Here is an 18,750-nt window from a genome sequence, read left to right as displayed (position 1 = left end):
CTCCTGACCAACTGTGAGGTCTCAAGCAGGCAGAGGGAAAGATATCATGTCCTGTATTGTTTCATTTTTTTCGTCAGTCACAGCAAGCCAGTTCTCTAATTATAGGGTAAAAAGTTATATATAGAGTATAAGACAAGAGGAATGTGAATAAATAAGTGAAAAGCTGTTAATATTCCTTTCTACATCAGCAACAGGAATTGCATTTAAAATGCTCAACGCAATATTGTATCAACAATACAAAAATATTGGAGAGAATACAGAAAATCCTGAGCGTTAAAAACCTTTTTAAAAGGGAAAAGCAAAAAACACTGAAATTTCTTATAATCAAATAAATGAATTTAGTAGATATGGTTAACATTTCTTTATTAACAACAGATTATTCAGTAAAACAGGAAGGTGAGGTGGTAAATTCCATATAATTGTAAGAGATTTTCCAGAAGGCTTCTGTGGCATAGTACTAAAAAAAATTGAATGTGGTATAGTAGGAAATAGTTAACAGGTCTTTGACTTTTAAATCTAATTTACTTTGAACTTCAGAGTATTTGTCAAACTCTTTACCAAATGGTCTTCAGAAAAAAAATGAAGTGTGCTTAAATGACTTTGTCTACAAGGGCAGGCTGAGCAGACTGGAACTTTTAAGAACAGGAGGGGTACATACACAGGAACTCTGGTAGAGGTGAATACAAAGATTATTGCTCCAGAGGGGATAAGCATGGACCTGTGAGCTGGCAGCCTTAGGCAGGGGGAGAATAAAAACCCTTAACCCACAGCATTTTGTTTTCCTCTACCACAGAATTTAAACTGCAGAGTGCACATCTAGTATTTTCGGATGGTCTTGAGTACAAACTGATTTAAAAAGAGACTGGAAGAACAAGAGAGAACTGGCTAATGAATAGCTATTGAAGACAATTGTGTGGACACAACCTGTGACTTGTATAATAATAATTAACTTAAAATAATTCTCATTTATTACTGACAGGCATTTTGCACATTCCTTGGTGGTAGCAGCTATGGAGACAGATTGTGTACTAGATGGACTAATGCTCTAATCTGCAGTTGCATTTTTCTAGATTTCCAATTTGAATACGAATATTTGTACAAAAATCATTACATTAATCTTTTTCCAAAGCCTAGGAAAGATCCAAAAATCATTTGCTGTAGTGCATCCCTGTAAAACATTCTGCATGAAATATGGGTTGCTGTGTGGTTCATCGCCTGTGTTCCTTCTCTGGAAAATACTCCTGGATGTGATGGGGAGGAATGTTTTTAAAAGTCACCCTTTTCTCTAGAAGGGGCACAGACTTTAAAGCTTCTGGTGGTGATTACACCCCAGTTATGTTCTGCCTGGCTCCTGTTGACTGAATTACAGAATGACAATTGAACCTCTGGGGGCTTCATAATGTATATATTGTTGGTGCATGATGTGGTGGAAAGCAGCATCCTTCTGCACACCAGTTTTGGACCGAGGAAATAAATGCACTGTGCAGTTTTGAGTAATTACTTGTAGTCTGTTCATGAATCTGTGTCTCTGCCATTTATTTAAGCCAAAGCAAGTCTCTGGTTGCCCCCAAGACTTTGGTTTTTCTTTTAAAATTCTTTGGCAGAAGAATGATTTCTCTCCTCCTTCAGGAGGTTAGCTGCTTGTCAACCTATTCAACTTGTCATTTCCTGAGAATACAGTTGGGGGGCAGTCAGAGCAGGAGCCTGCTGTTGGGGGCCTCCTGCACAGTGTGCTACAAACGAAAGGAAGCTTCACTTTATATTCATCGTGTTATATTTTTAACAAAAAGTTTTTTTGCCTTATTTGATTTAAAATATTTTAAAAATTATTTGCTTAAATTTAAAACATAGAAATAATATTCAGTCAATTCATATATAGATCTAAGTACAGTAGTCTCTGAAAAAGTATTTTAGAACGTATTAGCTAGTTTAGAAACTGTGAATAAAAACTAATTCATAACATATGGATCTGGCTCTTCATAAAATACAACCGATTCTGAAATGTTGGTGAATTAATACTTTTGAAGAAGCTAAAAGCTGAAGGAGTCACCTAATTAATATGCGTAGCAAGTAATAACCTGTCTGCTGCATATGACTTCAGCAACAGAGCCAAAGAATATGGCTTTGTGCAATTTTATCACCACAAAATTTAGGCTTATACTCAATTTTTCAGCATACTCTTATATTTCTGGACTGAAAGTGAAACCTATGCTCACTGACATTCCTTAATGGCAGTGGACCCAGGACACTTGAATGCTTTTGTGAGCTGAGGCCTAATCAATAAGTATCTGGAATATAGGGTTCTTCTGGAAGAGTCAAATATGTTAGTGGTTTAACAGATCTCAAATTTAATCTTTTTTTTTGGCATAACTGTGTTTTCACAGAGTGGCCTGCTTTTACTTGGAGAATGTTGTAATTGTGTAAGGGCTCTCTTGTATGCCTTTCCTTTTAAAGAGAAAAAAAACAAATAAAAACATATATATATATATATATATAAGGTCTTGCATAACTCTTAATGGAAGAGCTGTGCCTTGTTCTGAGGTTAAAAAGGAAAATTGAAACAAAAGAATGGCCAATTAATAGAATGTAGGATATTTAGGTAAAATAAAGTCATTTCATCCATGATGAAGAAGGTGCCTACTGTCAAGCAAGCACAGTGTGAAGAAGGCATAATAACTAATAACTTATTTGTACCTGGGTTATTAGGATAAATCTGCAGATAAGGATATGTGTATAATGGAAGCTTCAAAAGCTGCAAATCTGATGTGATAAATGATTCAAAGTGCAACACATTAGATTAGATTTTAATGTTTGTAGAATGAATGAAACAATACATCTATATGCCAAAACCATATTATCATAAACGTATTTGCCAAACTATAAGACATAAATTGCACTTAAATTTAGTAATCTATGATGGTATGGTTGAATGTATCTTTGTGATTAAATGTGAACAATTGCTCCTTTAAGGTTAAGGTCTGTGTATGTGTGATTAATCAGATTGAAATGACAGGGCGGACAGCTCATGCCATGCCTGGTTATCAGAGTGATTGATTTTAGTCAATGCTGCTGGATGAAAAAAAATCTGCTAATAACTACAGCTGCAAAACTCCTGATGTCATTGATAGCACAAATCACTTCTCTCACTCCTATTATCTGGCTCATTTGCAGATACGGAGCACACAAACCAATCCATTGGAACGCAAAATTATAACGTACAGATTTATGCAAGAGGGATGACTGCAAAGTGCGTTTCATGAGCAGTGTAAGAAGCTGAAAATTGCTGCTGTTGTAGCTGTCATAGGCACGTTATTTTCTTTGGTATGTGTGGAGATTTTGCTGTCAGGCTTTTATCCTCCAGATTGTTTGTGCTGTACCTCTCTTCCTGCTTAAAATAGAAAATCAGTCACTGAACCTGGATGCTATTAAGTGTTCTTAGAATAGTTCTTAACTAAGTTGGCTGATTTGCACTTTCTGATGAAGGAACATTTGGTTGTTTATTGCAGGCTCTGAACAAACATGTTTTTCCAGAATCGACTAATAAGATTACTAATTGCATTTCATCAACAGAATTGTTTATCGTAGGTACGTTCCTTCCATCTAATATTTATCATTTTAGTTGCATTTTTATTTTGAAAGATCTGAAATTTATCTGCATCAAACATTGTGTCTTATCTGCATTTTGCAGGGGATAACAGGGAATGTTGATGTCTTACTGAGTTCATAGGAGAAGGGGGACAACAAGTATTTGACAGGATTGTTATCCCAAATCCAGCCCCTTACCTAGCCTTTCTCCATTACCTTTTCATCCATCATTCCCCACTGGCCTAAAGCAACACTTTTGATATACCTCCAATCATAAAAATCTTTTTTGGTTCTTATAGTACCTTGTCCCCCCAGAATTCACAGATGTATCTGTTTTCAGGAAGCACATACAGTTATGGTCTGGAATGCTGGGGCTCTTGATTTTTTGAAATGATAAAATAGTCCTTTGCTTTTTCAAGCTTCTCCCTTCTGCTCTGTAGGCAAGCCATTCTGCTGAAAAAGTATTTATATGAAAAACCCCAGACTTACTAATGTGTACAGTATTTCACCACACTGCTTTTAGTTCTGTCTGGTATTCTGCAGAAGACCAGAGTGTGCTCATAGGGATACCAGTTAGCCCCAACACTTAATGCATGTAAATGATAGGGGAAAAAAATGTTCACTTCAAGAAAGCAGAGATGATTCTTGCTTAGTTGGATATTAAAGAACTACCGTCATTATTGTGTGTCCTTATTTCTCCAGAGGATCTGTGTCTTGATTAGGATTCTGTTGTGGCAAGTGCCTCTATCAATCACAGGGAGATCAAGTCCTTGCCTGAAGATGTGCATATAAAGATACCCCATACAGCAGCATGCCTTGAAGGAGCTTGATGGTAATCTCATAGGTGCTAAATATATTAATGTGAGTTCAGGTAGACTGGCATGTTTCTGAAGTCTGAGGTGTTTCAAGATAAAACCTTCTATTTATTTATTTATTTTAATTATTTCTATGATTCTCACAGGAATAACTGTGATGCAAAAACAAAGGATTTACCTGACTTTCAGATTTGTGACTTTCTGAACTTTGGATATTGTCCTTTAATATGTTGAGTAAGGTTGTGTAGGAGTTCTGTGTTAGGTGATTTCATCAAAGGAATGAAAAACTGAAGATGAATCCTTGTCACTAGTGCAGTTTACTTAGGAATTTACTGAGGATTTATCCCTTAATCTAAAGGTCATAACATTTTAAATAACATGCTTTTAATATTCAGAATAGACCCAATTGCCCTCTAAGCAGCTTATAACTTTGAAATGCTGTTAGCCGCAGATACCCATACATTACCTTCCCTCACTTTCCTTTCATAGAAATAATGAAACTTGAACTTTACTGCAAATATGCTTTTGTCTTTTGTTCAAGCAAAAGAGTAAGAGTTGACTGTAAGCCTGCTCATGCGTGGTGCTCCTGATTTCACTGCTTGATTTGTTTGCAGATACGGCAAACCGAGAAGATATGTTTAAAATATTGCCAGTTTTTATGTGTAAGAAGAATCCCATCCACGAAGGAATCTGAACTAGAAGGACAAGACAGGAGCTCTTGGCTGCACTCTTTGGCTAACATCATTAAGCCATTGCCATAAGATTGTATGAAGATGCACCACCCTAGGAATTTCAGATAAAACACCAAATACAGGGTATATATATATACACACATCCATTCCATTTCACAGAGCATCCACTCTGTCTCCAGGCACAGCTGCAGGACTCTTCATAAATAAATAACCTCGTGTAAGACAGATTATGTTCCTCGGATATCAATCACTGGTAAATATCGTGTTCTTACTTACGATGTAAGAATACTAAATGGAAACTCATGAAGATTTCAGATTGCCATTATATTTACAGTCCTGGGGCTTACTGCTGAGAATTATTGGATGTCTTTGCCTCTGAATGTGGACTGAAAGCTGCAGTGGGATACTCATTCGTAGCTTGACTCTCAGATTTTCAAATCAAGGTTAATTGTACTTCTTAAAGCCCTACCTCTAAATCACTGCAAATATTGCAAAAATATTCCAAACTTTGACAGATAGGGTCAGTGAGGGAACAAAAGCCCCAAATCATCCTTTTCTGATTCCATATCTAGAAAATGTTTTGGACCAAAGTGTTGTTTGATTACAGCAACTAAATGTAGTGGGAGAGATGGAGGGAAAAATGTCAAGAAAACACCTGGAGCATTGGAGTGCCTTCTGCACAGTGAAAGGGCAGTTATGTCATTCCCTTTATTTTACTGTGCCATCAGCTCTTTTTCTGTCAGTGGTCAGACATTCACCAATTCCAGCTGCAAATAATGCATCTCTCCATGTACTGATATCAAGAAGCAGGGCTGTTTTAACCCTGAGTTCTTACCATCTTTCAGAGGTAGTGAGTCATATTTCTTTGCAGTCTGTTTGAATTCTTCCCTCACCAGCCACTGCTGTCCATTGGCCAAAATAAGGGTGAGACATTGCTTACAAATTCAGGAATTCTGTGTTGGACACTGTCAGTTTTTTGAATGAAGCCATAGTTGGGTGTTCTGAGATGACTCTATTTATTTTTTTCCAATATGAGTGCAGCTGCTGTTTCATTCCTTCTTAATTTTGCTCATTTATAAATAATCCCAGACAAGTTTCAATATTTCTTTTTCATTATCTATTCCTTTCTGTTTATTCTTACAAGGGAAAAATATAGTTAGAATATACAGAATCCCGTCCCCCCTATTATTTAGTATATCACAGATTAGTTTGTGATCATTTTTATTGAACTCTAAGCATAAGGAAAAACTCAAAGCTTGCTAAATACTCTTTGTTTTTAATTGTTGCTTTTAATTATTGTTTTTATTAAGGAATATATGAAGGGATATTTGTTATCATTTACCTTCTTAACATAATTGCTCTTATTTTAGGATTGGATTAGTTAAGTTCTACAGCATTCTCATTAAATGGCAAAAGGATTATCAGCCCAGCAGAACAGTATGAGCAGTGTCAAAGCCACCTTGGCCAAAATGTGAGCTAAGAGGGGTGCACAGCACTGCAGTAAACCCTGGTTTAGTCCAGGTACCCTGGAAGTATTCCTAGGGAGGGTATCTCAGCCTGGTGAGAGAACCACTGCAGCTTACTGTAGCCATCTTTATCCTTAAGGAGCTTTAATATGGGGCAGAAGGATAAATTCAGATATTTGTTGAGGGATGATTGTTCTCAACTGGCATATAGCAAGTATGATTTTTTCCTAAAGTTTTTTTTTTTGTAATTTCTGGTTAGAGTTAAAGCTAGGAAAAATTAATTTCAATGTGCCTCTTAATTTGTAACTTTTGCAGTAATGCTCTACTTCATACGACATCGTGGTTAGCACACAATGGGCCTCCTGAATTTTCCAAAAAGATTGCTTCATTGTAGGGTAAAGGTTATTATTTTGCTATTAGTCTCCATAACAGAATAAATAATTAAAAGATAAAAAGTGATTTAGCTTACCACAGAAATGCACAATGTTTTCAAATGTAGAAATCAGAAGCCTATTTTTACTACTTGTATGAAACAGTAACTAGGAGAAAATCATTTATGAATTGAGAAAGGGAGGTAGAGACTTTTTAGAGACGTATTCAGCCAATTTTGATTCTCTTAAATTATCTTGGGTATTTTCAAGCATTTTTCTTCAGTGGATTCATATTTCAGACAATATTTCTGACAATCTATTTTATGCTTCATTGACTGCAAGGTTTGAAATTCTAGCTCATATTGGCACAGTAGTGTCAAATTTGTAGTGATAAATGGATAACTTTTTTTTAAATTTTAAATAGGTCTCTGTTGTTTAATTTGAGATCTGTAATTTTTTTTTTTTGGTTCATTACTTCTGCTATTTTTCTGTCCAGGAAAAAGTGATTAAAAGAGACAGAGGGATCAAGGTGCTTTAAACTTGTCCATGTGAAGAAATGGATTGTCCAAGGGAGGGTGAATGTACTCATGTTATCTATTCATTTTGCTTTAACAGAATTAATATTATAGTTTTCTGAATTTATTCTTTTTTACTGAACCAACACTGCTACTCTTGGGAATCTGTTTAAAATTTTCTACCCAGGATTCATTCTTGGGTAGTATGCTTGCTAATGTTATTTTCATAAGCAGAGATCTTTTATTTAGGTGTATCATGAATTAATTTTCTTGACTTTCAACAAAGTAGTAGTGTTGCTAAATTATAACCTCCTTATACTTAAAGTGATAATACCTCCTATCATTATTTAAGTATGTTCCACTACCTAACTGTGAAGAGGAGAAAGCTGAAGAGGAAATTATGCACTGAGAAAATGCTTCTATTTTAACATGTTCTCTATTATTCTTTATCCATTTTATAACAAACTATATATCTTCAAAAATGGGCCTTGAATCTAAAGTTAGTCATGTTGCTTTCCTAAATCTACAGAAATTTGCATATTATATTACTCATGTAAGATAATTCTGATCCCAGTCCTTAAGATTGTGTAGATTTTTTTTTTCGTTGCTTTTTCTTGAAATTGGTGGAAAATATTCCTAGATTTTAATATGCTGTAATATCTGGGAGAGTCCATTTTTTGTATAGACTGCAATTAAATAGAGAGGACATAGAGTGGGATTATAATATGTCAAGAGGCAAAGAAGACAGTTCCCTACGGGTGGTCAATGAATTGCTTGAGAGGGCTGTGTTATATCCAAATAAAATACAAATATCAACTGTTCCTTGAAGTGGAATATAGAGCTTGCTTCTGGAACTGGTGACAATTTAAAGTCATGGTGTGATGAGGAATAGGACTGCTCCCCTTATTTGGGTCTTTGTCTTGTATGTACTTCTGTGCATTACATTTCCTTGTGTATACTTTGTGCTGTGAACTATTCAAGTTCCTGCTTTTTTTGTGTGTATCAAACCTATGTTTTCACCAGGAAAATATGTTTGACATTGGTTTTTATTGCCATTTGTCCAGGAAGCCATCATAGTGAATCACAGGATCATGGACTGTCCTGGGCTGGAAGAGATTCAAAGATCAACTCCTCATTCTACATGGGGCAAACCAAAAGTTAAACTTAATGTGCAAGAGTGTTCAAACACTCTTGAATGCTGCCAGGCTTGGATCCATGACTTCCCTGGTGAGCTTGTTTCAGTTCCTAAACACGTTTTCAGTGAAGAGCATTTTCTGAATCACAGAGTCAAAGAATACCATGTTGGAAGGGTTCTCAAGGGTCACCTGGTCCAACCATTCTTAGCAAAAGCACTGTCTCAACACGATGGCCCAGCACCATGTCCAGCCAAAGTGTCCAGTGCTGAGGAAATCACAACTTCTCTGGGGAAGATATTCCAATGCCTGATTGTCCACATTGTGAAAAATTCTCCTTGTGTGACCAACCAGGATCTCCGCAGGAGTAGCTTGTACCCATTAAACCTTGTCTTTTCCGTGTGACTGCTTGTAAGAAGAGCTTCCTTTCAAAGTGGGTTCACAAATCTGATCGATTCTAGAAATGCTAAACTGTTATGTTGTAGTACAAACAGAAAATCTTTTAGTTAAGTAAAGATGAAATGTTTCAACTGGCACATATTGATGTGCAAATGTATGTGTATATATACATATTCATATATGTAAAACACAGTCTTATGTATATAATACTTATATCATGAGTAAGTGAGCAATATAAAACTTGCATCATGAACTGTGATAATAATGTGCTAAAACATGAATGGAAATTCCAGCATAACCAGGTGACACTTTGTCCTCAAAATTCTGGTTGAAAAGCTATTATTTTACCATTTTCTTTACTGTTACAAATTCAAGGAAGGTCTTTCAATATAAGTAAGAATAAGGGGGAAATAAAAGTACACAACCCCTTTTCTTTGTGATTATTTTGACAGGGCTTACTGTTGGATTTCAGAGGCAGGTGCATTTGAGGGAATGTTGGTTGGTATTCCAAAGTGTGCTGACCTTACCACTGTAAGTTATTGATATCATAAATTGTCTCTAATATTACTGTGAGATCACTATCCCACTCTGAGGTTTGATTATAATTGGCTAATAAGTTAAAAAATCACTGTACCTAGAAAAAAACCATGATCTCATTACGCCTGATTTCCTAAGAAATCAGTCCAAAGTGTTAAGACAGAAAGATATGGTGCTTATGGAGTTAAATATGTTTAACATTTAGTGTTTTCAAAGAGAACTAAAGATTTTTTTGGGCTGGGAGTGAGGATTGATTGCTGGTGAATCGCATACATAATTCGTCAGTTGTCCTCATGTATTTTGATACTTGCGAATTTGTAACGTAGGCAATGACAGTTGAAAACAAAATGATTCTCCTCCTCTTCTTTTTCTCACTGATTTTCTTTAACTTCATCTGTGTTGCCAGAAAGGAGCTGGAAGGAAGGGAATTTGGATGAATTTATCTGTCGTGAGGGGAGAAGAAAGGCAAGGAAGAGCTTCTAATGTTTTAGCATGCATTAGAATGTTAATAGACAATTATCATAATTAAATAAAAACATTCTGGTTCCTTAGTAGTGTGCCAGTTTTCAAAAAGCAAGTATTCCTTGTTGTCTCTTACTTGAGAGCTATAAATCAATTTGTCTACTAAATCCAGGAGATGTCAAAGCACATGTTTTATTTATCATGGTGTGTTCATCTATTTGTCTTTTTCTTTATTGAAAATGTGGGTTGGTTTGAGACTTAAAATTGTTAATTTGCTACCCTCTCTCTCTACTTGAATGTCCTTTATTTTCATGTGCAGTCAAAGAACCATGAGTATAAGCCTCCATGCTGTGCGTATAAATAACTCCTCTAGCAACTGGAAAGAATTAAAACACGGCATTAGCAGCAAAAGCTGCATTAGTTGGATGGTTTACCCAGGATACGCTGATAAACTTGTATCTATTTAAGAAAGATCTAATTAGGATCCTTTTGTTACATAAACTAAACCATTTTATTATAATGAAACATACATAAAATAATGAATAGAACATAATTTTTTATAATTTCATTCAAATGTGATGACTTAAAGGTAATTTCTACATTTTAAGCATTTAGTTTCATGACATTTTCTAGCAATTCACCAATTATAATGCCTCAAATGTTTGTCATTATTAAGAAACATTTAATGTAAGATTAGATTAGTCATAAATATTTTATAGGGAGAAAAATTATATTATTTCAGGTACATCCCAACATCTTTATGCCTGTAATTCTGTGCATCTGCATACAAATAAAAGGGATGCTTTGTTAGCATATTGCACTCCTACTATATCCTTCTGTTGTGGGTGAGTCAGTCTTGAAGATTGTCTTGATTTTGCTTCCAAAGTCTAAAGCTAGATACATTTTGGGATGACTTTTCTTCCCTTTCTCTCTACTGTCGTCTCAGCAGCCTTTGAAGTTGTGGCTGTTCCCAGGCATTTGAAGATCTGTCCTTGACTGTCCATAGCATGGCTCCACCTGGCACAGTAAGGGACAGGTCTGGCAGCCTCCTTGTTGTTTTTCTAGACCACTAGGACAGATATGCCATTTTGTCTTATTTTGTAATGAAAAACTGAAGTACTACAATTTTAAGTGATGGTGTAGGGTTTTGATGGGCTGTGGCACAGAGGTGCTTTGCTCAGTACCTTTAATCACCTTTTGAACTGCAACACTTGAGGCATTGGTCTTCCCAGGGAAGACAAGATGTGCGCCATGGCAGTCTCATATGAGGGAAAATCAGTCTTCATGAATCCAGTCAGTAAAGAGGAAGGTGGAAAGAAGGAAGCTGCATTTTATTTCATATTTAACAGCAGGATTGCTGAAAACATAAATATTTTAATTTTTAGGCACACATTTTAAAGAAAAAAAGTAGTTAATCTCCCGAGGAAACAAGAAATATTCTGTATGGGTTTTCCCTCTTCATTCTCTTTGCCCTTCCTGTCAAGGAACTGCATACCAACCTGCTTCTGGCCCATTGTGCCCTCATCCCTCCTGACTATACTCTCATTTTTATGACCCAAACAGCAGTCCCAAAAGCTCCTTTCTCAGGGGCTTGTGACATGTATCTGGGCTGTGACTCACCTGCAGCACTCCGGGCATCGTGTTGGTTGGTGACAGTAAGGACACCCTGTCTTACAGCAAGCAGAGCCTAACTGAGGAACTCGTGATGTGAGCCCTAGGCAGGAGCTGGACGTGGGCAGCAGCAGCAGGAGCAGCCTGGTGTGGAGCTTCCTGGAGAACACCCACAGTTTTACAAAGCAATAGCACACCTCAGAAGAGATGCTTGGTAAGATCCCTCTGCTGTGTGCTTTAGGGGTGTTTGTCACTGTAGAAGTTTAATAAGCTTGAAGGAATCATAGTGTCTGCTCTGGAACCTGTCTGCTCCATTTATTCTCTTGCTATCTGAGCACAAAATAATGCTGGGTGATTCTATTTGGATCCCACATTAACCAAATTTCTATCAATGACTTAAAATATAAATAATATTAGCTGCTAAACAGAATAGTGTTTCACAGAACCATTTAAAACTGTCTAATCAAATGAAATAAGAAATAATTTCTTGTAAGGTTGTTTTTTAGTTTATGTCTAGCCTCTGTTTTCTATAGTTTTGTGCATCTATAAATTCTGCCGAGTTAGTTTTTTTCAATAGACAATATTGGTCTTCCTTTGAAAGTTTGATTTGCTTCCTATGAGATTTCTTGATATATAGTAGAAGTTTAGTTATGACTTAAGCTTGAAAAGATACCACCTTGACTGTTTCATTGCCTCTTGATAACCTTAAAAATATGTGTGGTCCACATGCTACCACCTGGGTGTTGAAGCAGCAGCATTTCTTTTAAAAATGAACACAATTATTAAGAAAGATAAGGGGCTAAAATAATAATAATAAAAAATATATATTCTTATGTAGAACATGTGATTCTTATGTTTTTAAAATAGTCTTAGCTGTATACTTGGCAGCAATTTCTTAAAATTTCATTTTCATTTAGCTGTGGATTCCTCTTAGTCATCTATACTAATGCAAGCAGCAGTCCCCATTCAATGCATAGAAGGCTTTTAGTAAGTTGTAAGGGTAAGAATAGTGTCTTTGCTTTTTAAATTTTCCCTTTTGTTGGCAAACACATATTGGAAAGAAAGAGAATAGGCTGGCAATGTCCTTTCTTAGTGTTTAATGAAATGCTGTTAAAAATCAACAGTATGACAGAATTTATTTCCTTCCAGCAGAAACAAAAGAAAAACAAAGTTGTTTACAATAACACCATTTTACCATTTCTTTCCCTTTTTTCTCTATATGATAAACACCATATTTCTTGTGTAAGAAGATCATTTCTCTTCTCATACACCCTGTGAAGTAATTACAGCCATTAGTTCCTTGGTGCCCATTCTGCTGGTACTAATGAAATCTCTTCTATTTATTTATCTTGTAGTTAACTTTACTTTGGAGCCTTGCAATGACATAAACATTGATTGAAAGTTTTCACAGGTTTTGTGCCTGTGCTCTTGCACTTGTTGGCTTCTCTGGTGCGCACATCCAAGCCACAGCCTGTCCCTCTTCAGGGGTGTGTGTTCGAGGTCTCTCCCTGTCACCAGAAGTCTCTTTTGACAATACCTGAGGAAACTGTGTGTTTAACCTCTCCACCCCAAAGTTTAATTTCAGCAAAACTAACAGTTCAGAAAGTGATTAATGAGGGTGATAAGCAGGCTGACAAGGCAGATAGTATTGACTTTATTAACCTGTTTAACTAGGGAACTGGGTAAAAAAAAACCATAAAAATTAAATGTAACCTCTAATGCTTCCTTTTCATGTTTTATAGGAAGTGGGAATCACTCACAGTAAATTATAGTTCCAAAGAAAATTTATGCCATTATGACAAATGCAATATAAATAGGTAGATAGGCTGGATTTCACAGCCGCCTTTTACTAAGTCATTGTCCTGCCCCAGACTGACTGCACTGTAGTGATTCATAGATAATGTCTTGTAATGAATGAGCATAATTCTGGTGGAACTTGGAAACTGGTAGTTAAGCTTGTTTTTAAAACACTTATTTATTTTAGTGGTACAGTAGAAGCTGAAACTAAAATAAGAACAGAAGTCTCCTCCTTTTCTCCTTCAAATTTTTTTCGGAAAGAACACAACATTTGACTCTTACATCTTATAGAGGTATAAAAAGGCAGATATCCCTCTGGTTGCAATCTCCATCTTAATTAATTAGAAAAACCTGAGTAGCTACTTGGGTTTGTGCGTTGCTGGAACCAGAAGTTGGAGATTAGCAGTCTCATCTGTGGTGGTCCTGGTCTCCATCTTAGAAGGTAAACGGAGTTGAAAAGGCTCTTAACTTTTGGGTTCGTTTTTATAATAAAAGTAAATTTTTTTGAAACTCAAGTCAGGAAATGAAAAATTGAATGTTCTCAGGGTAACACTAGCTCAGCCTCTTTGCTCAAATAGATTTTTTTTCCCCGGTAGATTTCTAAAGCTTATTGTATTACCATTTGTTTTGCTCTGCATGGAAGGAATTCCCTTCCTTGCAAGGTATACACTGCCTTCTGTACGCTGTCAATGGCTAAACAGTACTAATAGCAATGATTAAAGGATCAGATGTACAGTTCAATTAGTAGAAGTGGGTTTTAATTTCCTGAGCCTTGATTGGGGATGATATTGATGTAACCTTAATTTTAACTGTGTATATGTTTTGAAATGTAAATATAAGACAGTGCATCCAGAAAATGTCATCAGGCATGAGTGAGATGTGCTAGACTGTGTATCCCTCCAATGCAAGAGCAAACAGAAAAGAAAAAAGCAGCTAAGTCATTCGATATCCTATGCTTCTCTCAGATCTGCATCGCAGCCTTATCTTCCTTCCTTTCATCACACACAGCTCACATATCATTACCCACCCCCACACAAGCAATTTTGTTATCAGCCACAATTATTATTTGCCAACACACTGAATAGAAATTATAGAAATTATAGAACTGAAATTTAGAAATTAAAGCTGTCATGTAGTTCAACTGCACTCTGCATATTTCTGCTCATGAGCTGTGCTGACCACCGCCAGCTCGGCAATGGGATCATGTAGAAGGGCTTTTTAAAGTTCTCCTTGGGGTTTTTCTGCACTTCTGAGGACCGAGGAGGAGCCCTCAGCATTGAGTGTGCTGCCCTCTGCTTCGTCCCTGCTCATGGGGACCATCCTTCACCTGGGCCAGGAGCCGCTTTGCGAGACCAGGGCTGATGGAGATGAGGCCAAGCAAGAAGCAGCAAGATGTGGGTCTGCCTACAGCATAGCACGAGAGCAGGCCATGGGCTGGAGCTTAAATCCAGCTCCTAAGCTGTATGAGGGGCAGAGGCAGCAGCATGTTTCCCAGCAGTGTTACTGGAGCTAGCCGTGAGCAGCTAAAGCCCAGGATGGGCCAGGAGAAAGGCTGCAGGATGCCTTCGTGCCTCAGGCAGGGCTCTGTCATAACCTTTCTCTCTAGAGAGGAATGTATCAATGTAAATAGAGTTTAATTACTGTCTCTTCATTCCCTGTTGAGAAATGGTGAGAGAATGGAACCAGGACATGTGGAATTGGCACCAAGTATCATTCATCTCTTATTGGCCACTTCTGAAACCCACGCAGTGAGATTTACCATCATCAGAAAAGAAAATGTGGGTCTGAACTTTGCAGATCTGATGACAATTCTGATCTTAGTGACTATTGTTGTCAGCGGAAAAAGGAGGAGGTGATGCCTTGTGTGGGAAAATAGAACTGAATGAAAACTGAGCTGGAGAAAAGTCAAATCTGAGAATGCTTTAATACCCTAAAGTCTTGTAATAGACCTATGGCAACTCCAGAACTCCTTCTTGGATTTAAGAAAATAAGCTCCCATCCAGTATTTGACACTTCTGCTACACCCTGAAATTGTAAATTTTCCCCTCCTGTGTTAAGGCTCATGAACTGCAATAGCAGCCTAAATATTTCACCTTTCTTTTGTCATTTTGTTTCTGTAGGAGTAGGGAAGCTGAGTTGTTTAACATATGAAAAGTGAATAACTAAGAGATCTCAATTCCTTCCTTAATGGAATGTGAATGCCAAGAGTAGCTAATAATCAGGAGGAGACTTGCATTTGTTGATTTTTAAGGAGAGAAAAGTGTTTTTCTCCTTTGTTTCTACTGGAAAGGAATAGCAAATAGGCAGCAATGTAGTATTACTATTATTGGTCAAAGAAGAGGATATATTACAACAATTTAATTCTACATGTTCATTAAAGAATGGCTAATTGAAGGTCAAACAGCTAAAAAAATGTGCCCTCAGGACTCTTTTTGTCCCTGCAGCTCATTGCATGGAATGGTAACTTTCACTTCATCTCAGTAAGGTGATCCATTTTATTTCCTAAAAATGAATTAAAGATGGTGAATTTCCCTTTTTATAGGAAGATAGCAGAAGGAATATTAGAAAAGATCAAGTCTAGAACTGTTATTTGGGTATCTTTCTGTCTGTGAGGAGGACCCCTGTGGTGTTATATTCAGAGACATTTATTCACCGTCTCAAAGTGAATCTTTCCTCAAAGATCTAAATTTCAGTTGTCAAAACTTTCTCCTTTCAGATATAGCAACAGAAGACTTTAAAGCCATGGGAATAACCTTTGGCTTGAATTTAAATGCATATCTCCAGGGACTTTAAACTCAAATCAGACTGCTTTCTACCCAACAGATTTTGCAGGTAATACAATATAGTTCAGAAATTCTTTTCAGAGCCATGCCTTGCTCAATCCACCACCACAAACACTATGAGTAAGGTGAAAGGAGGACCCTCAGTACTCCAGGCAGACACTTAAAACTCCTTTTGTTTACATTCCCTTGCATTGGTTCTGTTTTACTCTACACCAAATTGTATGTCTTTGGCAACTGTTGCTGTTTCCATCTCTCCTGTAAACTGAGTTACTCATAGCTGTCTCTTGGTTTCATGGTACACAACACTTTCGCTCCAACTTTGCTTCCTTTGTTTTGGCTGGTGTGCTTAAGAATTCTGAAGGTGTTTTTCCGTTTCAGAAGAGGAGGGCTCTGAGAACACAGGCAAGTCATCGCAACCGGATGTGGCATGACAGTTTTGTTGGCTGTGAGCACGCTGAGGAGCTGTAACAAGGATTGCACATCTCTGTATAACGTAGATCTGTGTACAGTCCTGGCTCTGGCCTGTGTGTGCACACACAGCATCTTCTCTGTGCAGGCCACCCCAATTCACCTGGTGCAGCTTTTCTCCTACAAAAGAGGTTTCTGGGACCATGACTGTTCATAACCATCATTAAACATTAAGGAATGATAATCCAGTGTCCTTGCAGGCAATAATTATCCTTTTGGTTTCAGCTGTGCTGTGGATATGTTGTGTTCATCTCAGTCTGATTTCTGTAGCACTGACTGCTGTTAGATGCCAGACAGAAGAAGGTCTTCACAGGTGATGTGCTTCTGTTTCTCAAATATGTTCTGAAAGAAGCATTGCTCAGCCTTCCAGCTGCAGTGCCACAGCAGTCATATACTTCCAGGGAATTGAATACTGTGGGGAGTGTGGGTTAAAATGCTCATGAGCAGCACATATAAGTGTCATTAACTGAAAGAAATTAACCAGTTATTTTTACATGTGTTGAAAAGGAGCAGCCTAAGCCAGCAGTTCATCCCATCATGGGCAGCAGTAAAACTATGATGCACAATTCTACCAAACCAGAGAACTCATCCTATCCAAGTCTTCACTTGCATCATACTGTGCAGTGTTGGTTTTTTTTTATCCAGTATAAACATTAAAAAGGAACAGAAACAAAACAAAAAAGCCACAAACCCTCAAGGTCAGTCAGTCTAAATAATGACAGGCAATACAAATGCATTTTATACATAAACAGAAAAGGAGTGGGGAAGGTCTTTCTCATTATGCCAAATGGCAGTCTGGCTATGATTTAATGCATTTGAAATTAAGTCTGTCTCTTCAGCTGTACATTTTACTGGGTCTGCAGAACAGACTGGCAGACAGTGTGAGCAGATGCTTCTGGTTGGATCAGGATAAATTTCTTTGTGCTGGCTTTTTCATCTGATAAAATCTTTTGAATCTTTTTACAGCAGTGAGCTTTAGGTGTTTTCCAGCTGAAGTGTTGGACCAAATAAACCTACTGGTGTATCATTCTAAGGAGCCTGTAAAGGCAGCTTCTGTTTAAAAATCTCTGCTTACTGCATAGGTAAAGAACAAATATGAGTCTATGACTTCAGTTTCTTTCTCGTTCTTTCCATTTTCTCGTGGCACCTAAAAAAATGTCATTTTTCTTGTGAATTCTTGTGATTTTTTTCACCCAGTCAGTGCAACATCTGGTCCTTTAGGGATTTACAGGATGTGAAATCAACACCTTATTTCATAAGTAACCCAAAGAAAAGGAGAATATGGTTTGGTGCTTTTTTTTCTTCAGAATTAGATGTAGTAACCTACTCTTCTTCCTGCTTCCTTGTGTGTGTGTGCATCTTCCTGGACAGTTCTAGTGGTAATATTTTTATCAATAGTCAAACTCATATAGTCCCAGATCCCTGTTTCTATCCCACAAGCAGACCCTGAGAACAATGACCTTTTCCTGAAGAGTGGGAAAACATATTATGCAACATTTATTATGCTTTGTCATCTATTATACTTCTATACATAATAATAAAAAGCATTTCCAGAATGACATAAGGCATAAGTATAGCCAAAACCATGCCTGAGTACCATTGACCGAACATGTTAGAGATGTAATTCCTTATTGTTGATGTGAACAGTTCAAAAGCTTAAATTTTCACTTTAAACAAAAAAAATTATCTATAATCTCTGAAAATTATTATGCTTCCTGAAAAATTCAAATAAATTGAATTGAATGGAAATTAACAAAAAAAAATAAAGAAAAAAAAAAGAAAAAGGAGTTTAAAATGCCCTTGTTGATAATTCTCTATATGCACGATTTTTCTTTGTTCCTCTTTTTTGTTCCTTTTCTTTTTTTTTTCTACTTAGGAGCTTTGTTATCTGGGTCTTTAGTTCTTCCTACTCCTTTCATATCTTAGCTACTCTTTCAGCAAGAGTTTATGGCCTGTGAGCCAATTGCCTTTTCTTCTTTAATTATGGAAGTTGAAGGCCACTTTGTCTGCCCTGAGTGCTTAATTGAAGGAGGACCATGCTTGCTTTTTGTTCCTGCCTAGCTTGCCAAGAGTATGGTGCGCTGCACAGAAGGGACAACAGCTTCTTTAGTGATTT

At 37.0% G+C, this 18,750-nt stretch overlaps 1 long non-coding RNA gene across 1 annotated transcript in view; it reads left to right on the top strand.

Annotated features, from left to right (window-relative positions):
- The window catches only part of LOC111937354 (uncharacterized), a 35,729-nt gene extending 17,551 nt beyond the window's left edge, over nt 1-18,178 (top strand). Inside the window, exons 2-11 of the long non-coding RNA XR_002868571.2 lie at nt 3,172-3,321; nt 3,507-3,585; nt 4,288-4,417; nt 5,015-5,345; nt 7,426-7,504; nt 8,509-8,671; nt 9,429-9,507; nt 11,653-11,800; nt 16,100-16,215; nt 16,545-18,178. This is a non-coding gene — a long non-coding RNA (uncharacterized LOC111937354). The remainder of the gene's footprint in view (nt 1-3,171; nt 3,322-3,506; nt 3,586-4,287; nt 4,418-5,014; nt 5,346-7,425; nt 7,505-8,508; nt 8,672-9,428; nt 9,508-11,652; nt 11,801-16,099; nt 16,216-16,544) is intronic.
- The last annotated feature ends 572 nt before the right edge of the window (nt 18,179-18,750 follow it).

Source organism: Cyanistes caeruleus, chromosome 4, assembly GCF_971803275.1.
Source record: "Cyanistes caeruleus chromosome 4, bCyaCae1.hap1.1, whole genome shotgun sequence".
Taxonomy (NCBI): Eukaryota; Metazoa; Chordata; class Aves; order Passeriformes; family Paridae; genus Cyanistes; species Cyanistes caeruleus.
Note: the sequence above shows the minus strand (reverse complement) of the source record. Positions and strands in the feature narration are given on the sequence as shown.